The sequence below is a fragment of the Canis lupus genome, chromosome 8, assembly GCF_048164855.1.
Source record: "Canis lupus baileyi chromosome 8, mCanLup2.hap1, whole genome shotgun sequence".
NCBI lineage: Eukaryota > Metazoa > Chordata > Mammalia > Carnivora > Canidae > Canis > Canis lupus.
In genome coordinates, this window is record NC_132845.1 from 65,964,547 (window position 1) to 65,984,068 (window position 19,522).

Genomic DNA, 19,522 nt, shown 5'->3' on the forward strand with positions numbered 1-19,522 from the left:
CTCCCCCGCGCCGGCGCGCCGCTCCCAGGCTCCGGGGCGGGGCCGCTCCTGCCCGCGCGGCTCCCGGGCTTCCTGCCGGGTTCGGGGACGTTCGGGAGCGCTCGGACGCGCTCGGCTGGGGCCCGCTCGGCTCCAGAGGGTGGTAAGAGATGGGGGCGCGGGGGCGGGGGCGGGGGCGGGCCGGCCGCCATGTTTGTGCCACCTGGCGAAGGGCATGAGTCTAGACTTCTGTGAGAACTCTGAGGGGAGGACGAGATTCTGCCAGAAAATTCAGAACCTAAATTTCTAAGGAAGCAAATGCCACACGCTCTACCATTTTCCAAAGATAACTTCTGCTCATTGAGCCAAAAATGTTGAAATTTCTTCCCTTATGTGTGCGTTGTCCGTTTCCGGTGCGTTGAGCGTTTACTAGTTCCACGCCTTATACCAAGTTCTGGAGTTGATGTTACCAGACCATTAAAGTGCCAATATTTTGGTATTTTTTCCTCTGAGTTGTTTTTTGTTTTTAAGTAGGTCCCGTGTCCACTCTGGGGCCTAGACTCATAACCCTGAGGTCAGGAGTCACATGCTCCGCCAACTGAGCCAGCCAGGTGCCCCTCTTGGCTAGTTCTTTATGTGTGTAAAGATATGTTTTAAAGAAGGTTGGAGGGATCCCTGGGTGGCGCAGTGGTTTGGCGCCTGCCTTTGGCCCAGGGCGCGATCCTGGAGACCCGGGATCGAATCCCACATCGGGCTCCCGGTGCATGGAGCCTGTTTCTCCCTCTGCCTGTGTCTCTGCCTCTCTCTTTCTCTCTCTCTATCATAAATATTTAAAAAAATAAAGTTGGAAAAATACCTAACCCTTAGGACATTTTTAACGGCCAATTACTGTTCACTCCCATTGTGCTCGTGGCCCTCACCCAGTGTCTCTGTTATTGAGCGGCTGAGTTGTCCCTGTTTGAGAAACCATGCTGGGCTGGGCGTGTTTGTGACAAAAAATTCACAACTTGATTTCTTTAGACTATACGCCCCAAACTGGAGTTACTGGGGTAGCAGGAGTGAGCGTTTTTTAAAGCTTTGGTATTTATTGTTGCATTGCCCTCCTGCAAGGTAGTAACGGGTTCACGGTCCCATCGGCTCTGAGAATAGACTCTCCAGGGGAGTTGATTTCCAATGACATTTCCATCTCCTAGGCCTTCTTTTCCTGAAATTCACTCTGTTGCTCAGTACTGTAACAGTGTTCTGAAATCACACTTCTACACGGGTTTGGTTTGGTTTGGTTTTTAAAGCATCTTTTTCTTGCTGTTATTTCAAAACAAACATGTTCCCAGGGCAAAGGACATCTCCTTTTTGCTCTGTTCATGAAGATCTTCCTTAAGGAGAAGTTGAAACTTCAAGGATAGTAGAGCAACATCGTCCCCTTTGCTGTTAAAAATTTCCAGTAAATCTATGACAAACGAAACCACTCGGTATAATTACCTCTGTGTTTCTAGACCAGGAGCAAATAAAAGGGTGGGGCCTTCGGTCAATAATTCAATTGAACAAACATTTGAGTGCTGCTGTTGCGTAATGGACTGATAGTAAATGAACCAGATAAGGATATAGTTGCCAGGATACCAGGCTCACTGTTCTTAGTGCTGTGAGTGGGGTACAAATATAGTGCTAATCAGGGAGCAAGAAGTCTACTCACACTGATTTAAAAAGGCTTTCATCAAGCAGATGAGAATGGAAACATGCCACTGAGTAGGATTTTTGGTGTGTCTTGATGGAATGAGAAGAAAAGATCTATCCACAGGGAGAACAAAGTCTTGGGAGTTACAGAGTTGGGGCCATCCTCAGATGTGACTTGGAGGGAGCTACACCTTTGAGCTGCTCCAGGTCTAGAATCTAGAGAGGTAATCTCGGGTTGCTTTGAGCATGGACTTTATTCTGATAGGACAAGGGTTTTTGAGCCAACACACAACACAACCCACGTTCAGATCATTATTTCTCTATATTGGTAAATGAAAGTCCACTGTCCAAGAAGTTTGTGACTGTATAGTAACAAAATGTACAACTCATATATGAAAATAAACTTTGATTAAAAACTGAGTTGGGGACACCTGGCTGGTTGGTAGAGCATTTGACTCTTGATCTCAGGGTCATGAGTTCAAACTCCACATTGGGCATGAAGCCTATTTTTAAAAAAATAGGGATGCCTGGGTGGCTCAGTGGTTGAGTGCCTGACTTTGCCTCAGGTTGTGATCCTGGTGTCCTAGGATTGAGTCCCCCATCAGGCTCCCTTAGGGAGGAGGAGCTCCCTTCTTCCTCTGCCTATGTCTCTGCCTCTCTCTCTCTATGTCTCTCATGAATAAATAAATAAAACCTTTTAAAAATAGTAATAAATAAAAACAAAACTGATTTAAAACTGAGTTGTTTACAACTCAATTTAAAACTTCTCCAAGGGATCCCTGGGTGGCGCAGCGGTTTGGCGCCTGCCTTTGGCCCAGGGCGCGATCCTGGAGACCCGGGATCGAATCCCACGTCGGGCTCCCGGTGCATGGAGCCTGCTTCTCCCTCTGCCTATGTCTCTGCCTCTCTCTCTCTCTCTCTCTCTGTGACTATCATAAATAAATAAAAATTAAAAAATAAAAAAAAAATAAAATAAAATAAAACTTCTCCAAGGGGATTCCCTGGGTGGCTCAATGGTTTAGCGCCTGCCTTTGGCCCAGGGCGCGATCCTGGAGTCCCAGGATCGAATCCTGCGTCGGGCTCCCTGCATGGGGCCTGCTTCTCCTTCTGCCTGTGTCTCTGCCTCTCTCTCTCTCTCTCTATGTCTATCATGAATAAATAAATAAAATTAAAATAAAATAAAAAATAAAACTTCTCGGGATCCCTGGGTGGCGCAGCGGTTTGGCGCCTGCCTTTGGCCCAGGGCGCGATCCTGGAGACCCGGGATCGAATCCCACATCGGGCTCCCGGTGCATGGGGCCTGCTTCTCCCTCTGCCTGTGTCTCTGCCTCTCTCTCTCTCTCTCTCTCTCTCTCTGTGACTATCATAAATAAATAAATAAATAATTTTAAAAAATTAAAAAAAAAAATAAAACTTCTCCAAGTTTGGTATTGAGTGTCTATTTATAATGTCCTTCATGGCAACAAATGGGCCAAAAAAGTTAAAGTTAAAACTAAATAAGCAAATATTAGACCACATGTGTTTCTAAATGTGCTACATGGTTATTTCTCAGGTGGCCAGGATATGCAATTATGAAAATTAATAAAGGAAACCTCTCTAAAGTGAACCCAAGATGCTAGAAGGGGAGGCTGGTAGAGAGAACCCTATCACTCAATATCAATGATTGTCAATTACAGACACCTAACAGAAAAATCTCAATAGAAAAGAATCAGTCATTACAAGGCCCAACAGGGAAAGGTATACATCGCATCTCCTATAAGAAGTCAACTGCCCCTTCTATTCAGCCGATGGAAAACCATCATCACCCTGAATTCTTACTTCTCCCCAATGGACTTTCTTTTTTTTTTTTAAGATTTTATTTATTTATTCATGAGACACAGAGAGAGAGAGAGAGAGAGAGAGAGAGAGGCAGAGACACAGGCAGAGGGAGAAGCAGGCTCCATGCAGGGAGCCCGACATGGGACTCGATCCTGGGACTCCAGGATCATGCCCTGAGCCAAAGGCAGGCGCTAAACCGCTGAGCCACCCAGGGATCCTCTTTTTATTTTATTTTATTTTATTTTATTTTATTTTATTTTATTTTATTTTATTTTATTTATTCATGAGAGACACAGAGCGAGAGAGAGAGAGGCAGAGACACACAGGTAGAGGGAGAAGCAGGCTCCATGCAGGGAGCCTGACGTGGGACTCGATCCTGGATCTCCAGGATCACACCCTGGGCTGAAGGTGGCACGAAACCACTGAGCATGCAGGGAGCCTGACATGGGACTCGATCCTGGATCTCCAGGATCACAACTTGGGCCAAAGGTGGTGCTAAACTGCTGAGCCACCTGGGCTGCCACTTCCCAATGGATTTTTATTCAAAAGAATCCCTCCCAACTTCCTTACTTCTCCTTAAAATAATGTTTCTCTCCTTTGTTAATTGGACTCCCTGTATTGCTGTAGCCTATGTGTCCTCAATTGCAATTCTCTGCTATTCCCAAATATATCCATTTTTACTGAAAATAACTGGCAGAGGGAATCCCTGGATGGCTCAGCGGTTTGGCGCCTGCCTTCGGCCCAGGGCATGATCCTGGAGACCTGGAATTGAGTCCCACGTCGGGCTCCCTGCATGGAACCTGCTTCTCCCTCTGCCTGTGTCTCTGCATCCCTCTGTGTGTGTGTGTGTGTGTGTGTGTGTCTCATGAATAAATAAAATCTTTAAAAAATTAAAAAAATAAATAACTGGCAGGTTTAGTGTATGTGTGTGTGTGTTTTAAAGATTTTGTTTTTAAGTAATCTCCACACCCAATGAGGGGCTTGAACTCACAACCCTGAGCCCAAGAATCACATATGCTACCAAGTGAGCCAGGCATGTGCCCCTGGCAGTTTCATTTTTAAGGTTAACACAATCATATTTCCTACTGAGGTCCTTCATTCAAGGTCAGTAAGTTATTCTGTTGTGAAATAGGCAAAACAGATCTTGCCATCAGGAAACCTACCTTCTAGTGGGAAAGATGCTTATTAAGCAAATGAACATATAGTATTCATTTCCAGATTAACGTGATGGATTAATTACAAGTATCTAATTTAATTTCTACCCAAAACCCCACTAGAACTTCAGAAAGAAATTTAAAAAGCAAAAGACATAATAATCCTAGATGCACAGTGTGGAGAAGAAAAGATATTGGCAGCTGGGATGAGGAGACAGACTGGTAGTCACTTAGACTAGCAGCCGGAAACATGGATGGACACCAGATTTACACCAGAGTATTGTCAAAGTGTCAAACTGGCAGCACCAGGCGCTTTTGAAACTGGGGTGGAGGGAGAGAATAAGAGAGCCTGAAAGCTCAGAAGCAGCAGCAGATGGTCTACATTGCTCCTCATATTGCATTAGGCAAGGTGGAAGGTGGTCACCCTCCTCCTCCCTACAAAGGACTGGAGGTTCCTCTCTAGAGAGTATAAACCAACAGTATTTGAATAGGGTCGACGGGTGAAGTGGAGGGGAGTCCAGGCACAGAGCCTGGAAAACAAAAACAAAGGGATTTAGTAGCCTGGGCTGAATCTGGAACCTCCCTAACCCCCTCCTTCATGGCTCCTGTGGGCAGTTTACTCCCAATCAGGGGTGGAGAGTAGAGGGCTCTTCTCTGGGTAACCTGTCCTACCCAGGAGGATTAAAAGATATTTGAGGAGGGGCACCTGGGTAGCTCAGTGGTTGAGCATTTGCCTTTGGCTCAGGTCCTGATCCCAGTGTCCTAGGATGGAGTCCCTTATCAGGCTCCCTACAGGGAGCCTGCTTCTCCCTCTACCTCTGTCTCTACCTCTCTCTGTGTGTCTGTCATGAATAAATAAATAATATCTTTTTTTTTTAATTTATTTATGATAGTCACAGAGAGAGAGAGAGAGAGGCAGAGACACAGGCAGAGGGAGAAGCAGGCTCCATGCACCGGGAGCCTGATGTGGGATTCGATCCCGGGTCTCCAGGATCGCGCCCTGGGCCAAAGGCAGGCGCCAAACCGCTGCGCCACCCAGGGATCCCAATAAATAATATCTTTAAATACAAATGTATTATATATATAATATATTTTTTTTCTATTTTGGAAGTTTTATATATATATATATATATATATATATATATATATATATATATATATAATTTGAGGAAACCTTCCAGAATAGAAGCTAGAAATCAAAATAACCAAAATAAATAAATAAATTTGGGGACAAGGAGACGGAAACTTTTCTTTAAGGCCATCAGTATCTTTAGATTAAAAACAAAACAAAACAATAAGAAGGAAGTGCTTTTTAAAACAAAAAAAGAAACATTCAGATCCTGAGCTGAAGGCAGATGCTCAACCCCTGAGCTACCCAGGTGCCCCCATTCAGATGATTTAAAAACAAAAACACAAAACAAAACAAAAACCAAAACCTAGCAGGAAAAACTCAACAGAAAATTTGGAACACCAAGATGAGAAAATCTCTCAGAGGGCCCCAAATCACGGAGAAATAGAAAGTAGGAAACGCTAGTGATATGAGGGAACTAGCTCAGTAGGGCCAACCATCCTAATAATATCCTGTAACAGAAAACAAAGAACAAAGACAAAGGAAAGGAGGGAAGTATCCATGAAAATATTCAGGGAAATTTCCCAGACCTGAAAGACTGGAGTTTAGAGATAGAAAGTGCCAGCCCAGTGAATGAAAATTGGCGACACCCTTGGTTTCATCATGGTGAAAACTTGAGAACAATGGGAGCAGATAAGATTCTATAAGTCTCCAAACAGAAAACACAAGTCATAAGGAAACAGGAAATAGAATGGCCTCAGATTTCCCAACAATTGCAGTGGCAAAGCAATATGCCTTCCAGATGCTGAAGGAAGATGATTTTCCACCGAGGCTTCTACTCACAGCCCATCTATCGATCAAGTGGGTGGGTAAAAATGAGAACATTTTCAGGCAAGTCAGTTCTCAAAAAAGTTTTACCTCCCACACACCATATCCCAGGAAGCTTCTGGAACATGTGTTCTTCCACTAGGAGGAAATAAACCGAAAGAAGCAGATAGGCAGAAACCAGAGATCCAACACAGCTGAAGGATCCCTTCCCCCACCCTGGGGATGGTGACTATTTTATGACCAGCCCATTTCAGAGCAGGGAAACTTTGTGGCCATAAACCACACGCTGTCTGTTTTCCTGGCCACTTCCCCCAGCATGGACAGCCAGGGGTAGTGAAAGACAAACCAGTACTGTTGTTGACTGGCTCAGCTCTGGTGACAGAGCAAGGATGTGATAAATGAGAATGGTTACACCACCCCTATATTTCTCTTTTTCTCTTTGCTTTCCTCCATTTTATTATAAAAACTTCGGCACAGAAAAGTTGAAAGGAATGTACAATGAACATCTGTATATCCATCTAAATTCTACAATTAGCATTTTCCTGTACTTGCTTTACACATATCTATTTACCATTTAACAATTCATCAAATTTTTGGCTGCGTTTCAAAAGGAGGAAATCAGTACATTTCACCCTTTTTTAAGATTTTATTTATTAAAAAAAAGATTTTATTTATTTATGCATAAGAGACACACACACAGAGAGAGGCAGAGACATAGGCAGAGGGAGAAGCAGGCTCCAAGGAAGAAGCAGGCTCCCTGTGAAGAGCCTGATGCAGGACTCAATCCCAGGACCCCAGGATCACGACCCGAGCCAAAGGCAGATGCTCAACCACTGAGCCACCCAAGTGTCCCAAGTACAGTTCACCCTTAAACACATCAGCATGCATATAATTAATGATTTTTAAAAAGATTTTATTTATTTATTCATGAGAGACACAGAGAGAGAGGCAGAGACATAGGCAGAGGGAGAAGCAGGCTCCATGCAGGGAGCCGGACATGGGACTCGATCCTGGGACTCCAGGATCACGCCCTGAGCCAAAGGCAGAGGTGCTTAACCACGGAGCCACCCAGACATCCCTAATGATTCTTTTTGTAAGATAAAATTAGGTACAATAAAATGTACAAATCTTCCGTTTATTGTTCACTGAATTTTGACAAATGTATATAGTTGTAACACAAAACACCATCAAGATATAAAATCTTGGGGCACCTGGGTGGCTCAGTGGTTGAACATCTATCTGCCTTTGGCTCAGGGCGTGATCCCAGGGTCCCGGGATTGAGTATCACTTCAGTCTCCTCGCAGGGAGTCTGCTTCTCTATATATATATCTCATGAATAAATAAATAAAATCTTTAAAAAAAAAAAAAGATAAAATCTTACCATCACCCAAAGGAATTCCCTTGTGTCTCTTGCCAGTCTCTACCTTTACTCCCAAAGGCACTTCTGTTCTGATCTTGCTCATAGGTTACTGTTGCCTGTTCTAGAACTTCATGTGAAAGGAATCATACAGCCTTGGGGCACCTGGCTGGCTCAGTCAGAAAAACATGCTACTCCAAATCTCATGCATGTGAGTTCAAGCCCCACATGGGGCTTGGAGCCTACTTTAATAAAAGTTGGGGGGGGGGTCATGAAGTTTATATTCTTTTGTGCCTGACTTCTTCCCCTCAGTAAAATGCTTGAGATTCATTCATTTTGTACATGTAAGAAATTTGCTCTGTTACACCACCACCTGGTAATCCATTGTAAAATAATATCATAGTTTATTGATTTCCTGTTAATGGACACCTAGGGTTTTCCAATTTGGGCTGTTATAAGTAAAACTGCTGGGGTCCTGGCTGGCTCAGTTGGCAGAGTGTGCAACTCTTGATCTCAGGGTTGTGAGTTTGAGGCCTGTGTTGGTCATGGATCCTTCTTAAAATAAAGAGATGATAGATAGATAGATAGATAGATAGATAGATAGATAGATAGATAGATATAGAGCTGCTAAGAACATTGTTATACAGATCTTCTTTTTATTTACTATTTACTTATTATTATTGTTTTAAGTAGGCTCTGTGCCCAGCATGGAGCCCAACATGGGGCCCTAACTCAAAAGCCTGAGGTCAAGACCTGAGCTGAGATTAACAATCAGACACTTAACCAATTCAGTGACCCAGGCACCCCCAAATCTTCTTTTTAAGCATGCATTTTCACTTATTTGAGACTAAGTACCCAGAAGTAGAATTGCCAGGTCATAGAGAAGGTGTGCTTCATTTTATCAGAAACTGAGAGTTTTTCCAAACTCATTGTCGTACTTCACATTCCCATCACACTGTATGCCCATGAATATTGGTATTATCAGTCTTTATTTCTACTCAGTCTTCTAGATTTTAGTCATTCTGGTGGGATTTTATTTATTTATTCGTGAGAGACACAGAGAGAGAGGTAGAGACATATACAGAGGGAGAAGCAGTTTCCTCACAGGCAGCCGGATGCAGCACTTGATCCTAGAACCCTGGGATCACTCGCTGAACTCAAGGCAGATGCTCAACTGCTGAGCCACCCAGGCATCCCTGGGAAGATATTTTTTATATGGGAGATTTGTGATTTGGGGGTGACAGAGGGGGATCTGAGTGTTTGCATCAGCTGTTTCTTAAGTGTGTTTTTTCAGTATGCTAGGGTGCCTGGGTGGCTCAGTAGACTGAGTATTCAGCTGGGTTTCAGCTCAGGTTGTGATCTCAGGATCCTGAGATCAAGCTCCTTGTCAGGCCCGGCCCTCAGCACAGAGTCTGATTGAGATTCTCTCTCCTTCCCCCTCTGTCCTTCTCCTTCTCACCCTCTTTCTTTCTCTCTCTCTCTCTCTCTCAAATAAATAAATTAATGAAATCTTTAAAAAATGAAATAATCAATATGCCAAAGTGGCACACTTTTGGGAAGCCTGCCCTTGGCCCCTACAGCTCTTTTACTCCCTTCAAACAATGGGCATCTATTACCAGCTCAAAACAGGAATAAAAATTAAATTCACTTTAAGAGATTTCAAGAAGGAAATCAAACAGATCTAAAGTGCATGTACTTTGCCAACTTGATGAAAAGAAGCAAAGCCCCAGAATATGATTCATATTCCTTCAGTTATAAGCACTCAGGCATCCCTTCCATGAGGATATTATTGGCCATCTTACCTACTACATCATCTTTGTGAGGGAGAGGGACTGGAGATTGAATTTGATCTTGTGGCCAATGACTTAATTAATGGTGCCTATGTAATGAAACCTCCAAAGAAACTCCTGAAATAATGAGGCCGGAGGAGCTTTCAGGTTGGCTAACAGGTGGCAGTGCTGAGTGGTATGCCTGGGTTTTGTGTGGAGAAGGCATGGTAGCCCTGCCTCTCTCAACTTGGACCTTGTCCTCTTCAACTCTTTTTTAACCACTTTATTGAGGTATGATTGACAAAAAGCTATACATATTTAATGTATATAACTTGATGAGCTTCGTAATAAATATACACTCACAAAACTATCACTGCAATCTAATGCTATAAACATATGCATTACCTCCAAGACTTTCCTCCTGCCTCCTTTACTTACTGCTATAATTATTTGTTGTTATAAGAGCACTTAGCATAAGACCTGCATTCTTGGGGGACCTGGGTGGCTCAGTGATTGAGTGTCTGCCTTTGGCTCATGTTGTGATCCTGGGGTCCTGGGATCGAGTCCCATATCAAGCTCCTTGGAAGGAGCCTGCTTCTCCTTCTGCTTATGTCTCTGCCTCTCCCTCTCTGTGTCTCTCATGAATTAATAAACAAAATCTTTTTTTTAATAAACAAAATCTTAAAAAAAAAGACCTACATTCTTAGCAACTGTTTAAGTATACAATACAGTATTGTTAACTATAGGCTCTATGTTACACATAGATCTCTAGGACTTATTCATCTTGCACAACTAAACTCTGTACCCTTTGACTAACACTTCCCCATTTCCCTCCCCACTCCATCCCTTGGCAGCCATGATTCTCCTCTGCTTTTATGAGTTTGGCTATTTTAGATTCCTTATATATGGGATATCACGTAGTATTTGTCCTTCTGTAATAAAGATTACAGATTTAAAATAAAGATTTTATTTATTTGAGAGAGAGTGCAAGAGCATGAGTGGTGGGGAGGGGCAGAAGGAGAGGGAGAAGGAGAAGCAGACTTTCTGCTGAGTAGAGAGCCCGATGGTGGTGGTGGTGGGGGGGCTGTGTGGTCCTGGGATTCTGAGATCATGACTTGAGCCAAAGGCAGACACTTAACTGACTGAGTCACCCTTCTGGGCCTCACTCCTCCTCCTCCTCCTCCTTTTTTTTTTTTTTTTTTTTTTAAGGCTAAGTAGTATCCCATTGTATCCTATTGGGCTCTGTATTTGGTTGCTAATTTGTATCTTTCATAATAAACTGGTAACCATAAGTATAATGGTGGTTTAGTAAGTTCCATGAGTCATTTTAGTGAATTATCAAGACTGAAGAAGGGTCTGGGAACCCCTGAGTGTATAGGTTGTCAGAATTACAAATAGTCCCCAGGACCTGCGGCTGGCATCTGAAGAAGAGGCCATGTAAGGGACTGAGATTTTGAACCTATAGAATCGGATGCTAACTCCAGGTTGTTAGTGTCCGAATTGAGTTAAGTTGTTGTATACCCAGTTAGCATCAAGGAATTTCTATGTTCAAAAATGCAGGAAGCCTTTAAGATGACAGCAGCTCTAACTGTCATCTGACTGCAAACACATGAGTGACCCCAGATGAGAACCATTTAGTGGAACCCACTCAACTCTGATGACAGTGAGAATGATAATAAAATGATTGTTGTTGTTTAAGCACCTAAATTATGGGATGATTTATTATGAGACAATGGTGACTAAGAGGTATCAGGGTGGGGATACTGGCACAACCAAAGGTGAAAAAATGGGAAAGCATGGGGTGCTTGGGTGCCTCAGTTGGTTGAGCACCTGCCTTTGGCTTGTTATGATCCTGGAGTCCTAGGATCAAGTCTCAGGTCTTTCTCCTTTTGCCTCTGCCTCTCTCTCTCTTTCTCTCTGTTTCTCTCTCTCTCTCTCTCTCTCTCTCTCATAAACAAATGAAATCTTAAAAAATGGGAAAGCAAAGGAAAGGTGGGGAGACATCATTAGCTATGGTTCTTGGGTTGAAGGCAACAGAAAGCTACTCTGGATTGAGAAAAAAAAAAAACAAAGATGTTGATGGAAAGAACACTGGGGAGGTCACAGAATCTAAGGAAAAGTTGATTAACTCGGGCTCAGAAAGGACAGCATGCTGGGCCACTCCAGGGACCTCAAGGATCTTCTTTCTAGGGGCACCTGGGTGGCTCAGTCAGTTTAGCGTCTGCCATCAGCTCAGGTCATGATCCCAGGGTCTTCGGATCAAGCCCCACATTGGGCTCCCTGCTCAGCAAGGAATCTGCTTCTTCCTGTCTGCTTGCCACTCTCCCTGCTTGTTCTCTCTCTCCCTTTCTCTCTCTCTGTCAAATAAATAAATAAAACCTTAAAAAAAGGTTTCTGGGGCATTAATACTACAATAACAGACTCACCTGCCTGCAGGTTCCACTCCACTCAGGCTTCCATTACTGGCAAGGGGTGGTGGGTGGACTGTTTGGGAAAAGGGAGTCCACCCAGTGACTCATAGCCTACCATGACCACAAGGAGGTCCCCCTGGGAGGAAGTCCCCCTGGAAGAATGGGAAGATGTGGCTGGCCAGGGAAAATGAAAAGATATCCACTATTCATTAGGATTAGTTTCAGTGCAAATGACAGAGACCTAAGGTGACAACCACTTAAACAAGATTAAAGTTTACTTCACTGGTGTGCAAAAATCCAGAGGTGAGTAATTCAGACTGGTATGTTCCTCTTATCTATGATGCCTCAGGGTCCAGCTCCTTCCTCATGGACCCAGATGGAACTCTAGCCAGCATGTTAAGTTCCAAGCACAGGATGGAGAAACGTGGAGGACTGTGTGTCCTGTGTCTCTTCAGGATGATCTTGGAAGCTGCCTTGATTCTTATATCCCATCCTCCAAACCTTAGTCATGTGACCACAATAAGAGGCAGTGCAGGCTAGGAGATACAGGCCCTGCTAAAAAGTCTATCCCTGAAAGTAGAGAAGAGTGGATCCCAGAGGACAATTATCGGCTCCTGCCACATCCACCATGTGCCCTCTGGTGGCATGGCACTCACGCACATACATCTTTCCACACATGAAATATTTTTAGGTGCTCCCACCCACCCTAATGTAACCATCACGATCTTACACTCAACCAAGAATGCACTCATCCATCTTGGGGAGAGAAACACAGAATCAGGTCCAGGGACTGCAAAGGCTCCAAGTCCAGGACCTCTGGGGAGTGCTCTCTGCCTTCTGACCCATCTCAAGTTTTGCAACTTGTGGACCAAATAGAAGTAGAACCAGCAAAAAAAAAAAAAGAAGAAGAAGAAGAAGAAGAAGAAGAAGAAGTAGAACCAGCACCAACGCTTTTTATATGGAATAATAAAGAATAGGGGGAGGAAAGAGATGGCAAAGATTTGAAATAACAATAATATGATACAGCGAGCAAGGACATGCAGGTAGATACCATCCTCAGCCCCCATTTCCACAGGCACAAGCCTGTAGCTGACATTTAACACTTCCCCTTTTATTACCCTTCCAAACATCCCCTTGCCTTTGGCCAGTATCAAAGTTAGAATCTCTGCTTAAAACTTTGTTCCCAAAAAACCTGAGCCCTTGTTAATCCAGCCCATTTAGAGATTCTGGCATTTTAAAAAAAAACTTTTTCCTTAATGTATCTGTTATCTATTGCTAGGTAGTAAAACATTCCCAAACTTCAAGGCTTCAAACAAGAGACAGCGATTAGGGTCACATGGAATGACGACAGCCACTCTACATTATCCTGTGAAGCTGGGGGAGCCTCACAGATGTACACTCCCAGGGCTACAGTGGGAGAGTACTAAGTTAGCACACAGAAAGAAACACTAATAGGCTATTCAGTGTTGGCTTCCTTTGTCTTCAAGTAGTACTTATTAAAAAAAGGCATCACAGGAAAAAAAAAAAAAAAGGCATCACAGGGATGCTCACTTTGGTCAAAAAGAAGAATTTCAAATGAGACTATAGAGAGCCACCATATTGATTCCTAAAAAGTAATTTGCAATTTGCATTATGCTTAGCTTTTTGTTTCACCATATAAAACTTTAAGCATTTCACAGACACTAAATAAATTTTGGGATTTGTTTCATGACAGTTAAGATCAAGGAGGATAACCTGGGCTTACCTAGATGTTCTATGACTTTTGGAATGTCATGCATTTGATTGTCACACACCTTTTTTTTTTTTTTTAAGATTTTATTTATTTATTCATGAGAGACACAGAGAGAGGCAGAGACAAAGACAGAGGGAGAAGCAGGCTCCCTTTGGGGAGCCTGATGCGGGACTTGATCCCAAGACCCTGGGATCACAATCTGAGCCAAAAGCAGACACTCAACTACTGAGTCACCCAGGTGCCCCAATTTTTAAGCTTTTTAATGGAAAATTTCAAATGTATGCAAAAGCGGAATAATAGAGTGCATCTCCATATATACAGCATTTGACTTAGTAGTGATCAGTTTTGGGGTCATTTTGGGTCACCTACATTCACTCTCCCCCATCCTCATTATTTGGAAGCAAATTCCATACATTACCTATGACATCTGTAAATATTTCTGTATGTATTTCTAAAAGGTGAACTTAAAAAAAATAATGATTCCTTAAAATTATCAAGTTTTCCCAATGCACCACCCTTGTTCCAGTTGACTTTTTGGAAATAAAGACCATACATTGGATTTGATAGCTAACTCTCTCAAGTATTTTTTGAGATTTGAAAGCCTTCCTTTAATTTTTTTAAGTATCTTTTTCTAAATGTCACAATCTTGATTTTGCTGGCTGCATCATTGTAGACATTTAATATGTTCCTCTGGTAATTAGATCTCAAGGTTTGTTTCAGATTCAATTTTTTTTTCCAATGCATTTCCTCAGGAGTCACATGTCTGGTTGTTTTGTGTGTGTGTGTGTGTGTGTGTGTGTGTGTGTGTGTGTGTGTGATGTTAACACTCATCAATTATTAGTGTTTAGATTAATGAATTATTAAGGTCTATAAAACAATGATACTCTGATTCTAGCATTCCTGATCTATATATTAGCTGGACCTGTCTATAAAGAGAAACATATCCTTAACTACTGATCCTGAAGTAAAGTTTATACAGATAAAGTAGGATAAATGCTCCATTCTTTCCCCTTATTTACTAGTTTATAAAAATGAGTTTGTCAAAAAAAAAAAATGAGTTTGTCTCCAAGCATTTTCCAAAGATAACTGGAGAGATTGTTTTTTGTTTTGTTTTGTGATGAAGTACTGAACCAGGTTGAATAGCATTCTCCCCAAAAATTCTTATCCACCTGGAAGCTCAGAATATGACCTTGTTTGGAAATCAGGTCTTCATATATGTCATTAGTTGAAATGAAGTACACTGGAATAGAGTGGCCCCAAATCCAATGACTGGTGTCCTTACAAGCAGAGGACACACAGATACACACAGAAGGCAGCCATGCAAAGAAAGAGGTAGAGATTGAAGTTATACAGCTATCAATCAAGGGATGCCACCAATTGTTGGCAACCACTGGAACCTGGAAATGCCAAAGAAGAATTCTTCCCAGACACCTTCGAAAGGAACATGGCCATGATAGCACCTTGATTTTGTCTTTTAGTTATTATTATTATTTAAAATTTTTAGAAAAGACTTCTTATTCATTCATGAGACACACACAGAGAGAGAGAGAGAGAGAGAGAGGCAGAGACATAGGCCCAGGGAGAAGCAAGCTCCATGCAGGGAGCCCGATGTGGGACTCAGTTCTGGGACCCTAGGATCACACCCTGGGCTGAAGGCAAACGCTCAACCGCTGAGCCACCCAGGTGTCCCGAAAGAACAAATTTCTGTTGTTTTAAGCTGTTTTGTGTTAATTTATGAGGGTAGCTTGAGGAAACTAATACAAGTACTGTAACGTACTCAGAGATTGCCCATACTTAGTTTGCTTCATACTACTGAAGTTACTACCCTTGTTGCTGTTCAGATTGTCACATTTTTGGCCATGGGAATCTCTTTAAGTTGGCTTCTGACTCTTTCTGACAGTACCCTAGGGGTCTATGAAAACTTCCTTGCTGCCTGGTGTGACAGGAAGTTCTTGGCTCATCTTGTACGTACACTGTCTGCTCCAAATGAGGTATCTGCCTTTTTAAAAAAAATTTTATTTATTTATGATAGTCACAGAGAGAGAGAGAGAGAGAGAGAGAGGCAGAGACACAGGCAGAGGGAGAAGCAGGCTCCATGCACCGGGAGCCCGACGTGGGACTCGATACCCGGTCTCCAGGATCGCGCCCTGGGCAAAAGGCAGGCGCCAAACCGCTGCGCCACCCAGGGATCCCAGGTATCTGCCTTTTAACAGAAAAATATATTTGGAGACTTCAATTTGGGGACTAGAGATGCATTGCTACTAGGCTGGTCACTCACTATTCCTTGGCTTTTTCAAGAAGTAGAGCTAGGAAACACACACATACACACACATACACACACTCATCTTTTTAAAGATTTAGCTATTCATTTTAGAGAGAGTGAGAGGTGAAGGAGGGGCAGAGGGAGAGAGAGAGCGAGCCCGTCGTGGGGCTCCATCTTATGACCCTGAGATCATGACCTGAGTGAAAATCGAGTCGGACACTTAACTGACTGCACCACCCAGACCCCCACGCTCATATTATTAAGATAAAGACATTTGAGTTCATGCCATACCTCCAATTCAAATTCAGGACTATAGTGCTTTTACTTACACTCCTCAAACTTATAGGGGCAACTCCTTTCTCCCATGCAAAAACCCCTTGTTCTCAACACCAACATAATTACACATTACAATACATTTTTTAAATTTTATTTATTCAGAGAGAGAGAGAGAGAGAGAGAGAGAGGCAGAGACACAGGCAGAGGGAGAAGCAGGCTCCATGCAGGGAGCCCGACACGGGACTCGAACCCGGGTCTCCAGGATCACACCCCCTGGCTGCAGGCGGCGCTAAATCGCTGCGCCACTGGGGCTGCCCACACATTACAATACACACAACAATTTCATATTGATTTTTTAGTTTCAGAGGTAGTAGTGATTCATCAGTTGCATGTAACACCCAGTGCTCATTACATCTTCTTAATGCCCATCACCCAATTATCTCTTCTGCACACCCACCTCCCCTCCAGCAACACTGTTTCCTAGAGTCAGTGTCTCTTATGGTTTGCCTCCCTCTCAATTTTCATCTTATTTTATTTTTCCTTACCTTCCCCTATGTTCATCTTTCTTTCTTAAATCCCACATGTGAGTGAAATCATATGGGATTTGTCTTTCTTTGACTTTTTTTGCTCTAGTTCCATCTACATCATTGCAAATGGCAAGATTTCATTCCTTTTGGTGGCTGAGTAATATTCGTGTGTGTGTGTGCGCGCACGCGCGCGCCACATCTTTATCCATTCATCTGCCGATGGACATCTGATGCTTTCCATATTTTGGCTATTGTGGACATTGCTGCTATAAAGATTGGGGTGGATGTGCCCCTTTGAATCACTATGTTTGTATCCTTTAGATAAACACTTAGCAGTGCAATTGCTGGGTCATAGGATAGCTCTATTTTTAACTTTCTAAGGAACCTCCATACTGCTTTCCAGAATGACTGCACCAGTTTGCATTCCCACCAACAGTGTAAGATGGTTCCCCTTTCTCTGCATCCTCGCCAACATCTGTTGTTTCCTGAGTTGTTAATTTTAGCCACTCTGACCAGAAACACAGAGCAGTTTCAGAATAACAATATCAATAGTACCATCAACAATATCATTATTGAAAATGATTTAGGAGTTTATAGCAGTTTTAAATTTTTTATAATTTTTTTTGGTACAGATTATAGCTGTAATGTTTCTTGGAATGGTTCCTCTCTGTTATGCCACCAACTGGGTATACAGGTTCATCTGTTTCACTTTGCTTTCGAGTTTTAGGGATTACAAGAAAACTTTTTAAAGATTTTATTTATTGAGAGAGAGAGAGAGAGCATGAGCTGGGGGAAGGGTGAAAGGAGAGAGAGAGAGATTCTCAAGCAGAGTCCATGCTGAGCACAATGTGGGGCTTGATCCCATGGCCTGGAGAGCGTGACTTGAGACAAAATCAAGAGTCAGATGGTTTAGCCCACTGAGCCACCCAGGTGCCCTGATTTTTAAATCTTTTTTTTGTAAAGATATTATTTATTTATTCATGAGACACACACACAGAGAGGCAGAGAGATAGGCAGAGGGAGAAGCAGGCTCCCAGCCTGATGTGGGACTTGATCCCAGGACTCCAGGATCACAACCAGGATCCACAAAGGCAGATGCTTAACCACTGAGCCACCCAGGTGCCCGGTGCCCTGATTTTTAAAAGCAATTTAAAACAAATGTATGGTTTATCCTTTTATTCAAATAACAAACAAAAGGCCCCTCCAGCCCCCCACATACATGTATATATGTATAAATATGTATACAGCCACATATATATGCAAATACGTATATGCATGTAAATATGCAGATATATATGTATTTTTATATATTTTAAAGATTTTATTTATTTATTCATGAGAAACACAGAGAGAGGCAAAGACATAGGCAGAGGGAGAAGCAGGCTCCCTGCAGGGAGCCTGATGTGGGACTCGATCCCAGGACCCTGGGATCACAACCTGAGCCAAAGGCAGATGCTCAACTGCTGAGCTACCCAGGCGTCCCTATGTGTATATTTTTATACATACATGTGTATGTATGCACGCACACACACATCTGTGCATACTTTTGTCCTTATTTTTTTTTTTTTCACTTATGACTCCATACTAGCACTGTGTCATTGATTCACATTGACCTTAATCTGTTGAAATAATAGGAGTGCCTGGAAAGGGCCCTTCAGTGAGAAACTGGAAACTTGAATTTTCTTATAATGGCAACTGAGCTCTCATGTTTAAATCCGCCCCACCCTTCCAAGTTTCCATGGGAATGAGCAAAGGAATATAAATTATTTCTGACCAACATTTTGGATCATTTGGGTCCATCCTTTCTTCCAGCCACATCATTGAGGTGTCTCATTCTTGGGGTTGCTTGTGATCCATAGTTAAGTATTATTAATTACAATGATTTTTTTGAGAACTATATATATTTTTGGTAACCTTATATTTTTCTATTTCTTTATTTTTTATTACATTGAGAGCCTCAAAATTGGAATTTCTTTTTTTTCTTTTTAAGGAAGCCCTACCCCCAACGTGGGCTTGAACTCATGACACCCAGGTCAAGAGTCGCATGTGCTGCCAACTGAACAAGCCAGGTGCCCCTATTTATGATTATTAATGGAGCCACTAAACTTGTATTCTAAGGACTCAAGGGCCCTAAGCATGAAAATAACTACCACTTTCTGGGTGCCCTCCATCTGCCTAGGACAGTGCCAGTGCATACTTGCTCTCATTTATTTCTCACAAATACCCTGTAGGATGGGTGTCCTTATCCTCATTTTACAGAACCAGGTCATGGGGCTAAAAGAAGTTGCTGAATGTGGAACTCTGCTTCCCTGTGCTTTTCTCATCATTTGAAGCTGGAAAGAAAAAAGACAACTATTTCTCTCACCTGAGTCACTGCTCCAACAGCAGGAAAGAAGATTGTAGATAACTCACCTGGTACCTCTAGATCAAGGCTTAATAAAATTATTTTCTTATATGCCTTGGCATCTTTTCTCCTATCTTCTCTTATAAACTTTACATGCCTTTATGAAAATACGTTTCTTTTTTTTCTTTTAAGATTTTATTTATTCACGAGAGACACAGAGAGGCAGAGACAGAAGCAGGCTCCATGCAGGGAGCCTGACATGGGACTCGATCCTAGGACTCCAGGATCATGCCCTGGGCCAAAGGCAGGCACTAAACAGCTGAG

At 42.7% G+C, this 19,522-nt stretch overlaps 1 long non-coding RNA gene across 2 annotated transcripts; it reads left to right on the forward strand.

Moving 5' to 3' along the window:
• The first annotated feature begins 14 nt into the window (after positions 1 to 14).
• Positions 15 to 19,309, forward strand: LOC140638877 (uncharacterized). 2 transcript variants are annotated; one of them, XR_012035834.1, is made up of 4 exons: positions 15 to 142; positions 7,985 to 8,087; positions 18,845 to 18,923; positions 19,114 to 19,309. It is a non-coding gene; the product is annotated as an uncharacterized lncRNA (long non-coding RNA). The 2 variants fall into 2 exon arrangements; XR_012035833.1 differs by lacking the exon at positions 19,114 to 19,309 and having other exon boundaries at positions 18,845 to 18,985.
• Positions 19,310 to 19,522: the final 213 nt, after the last annotated feature.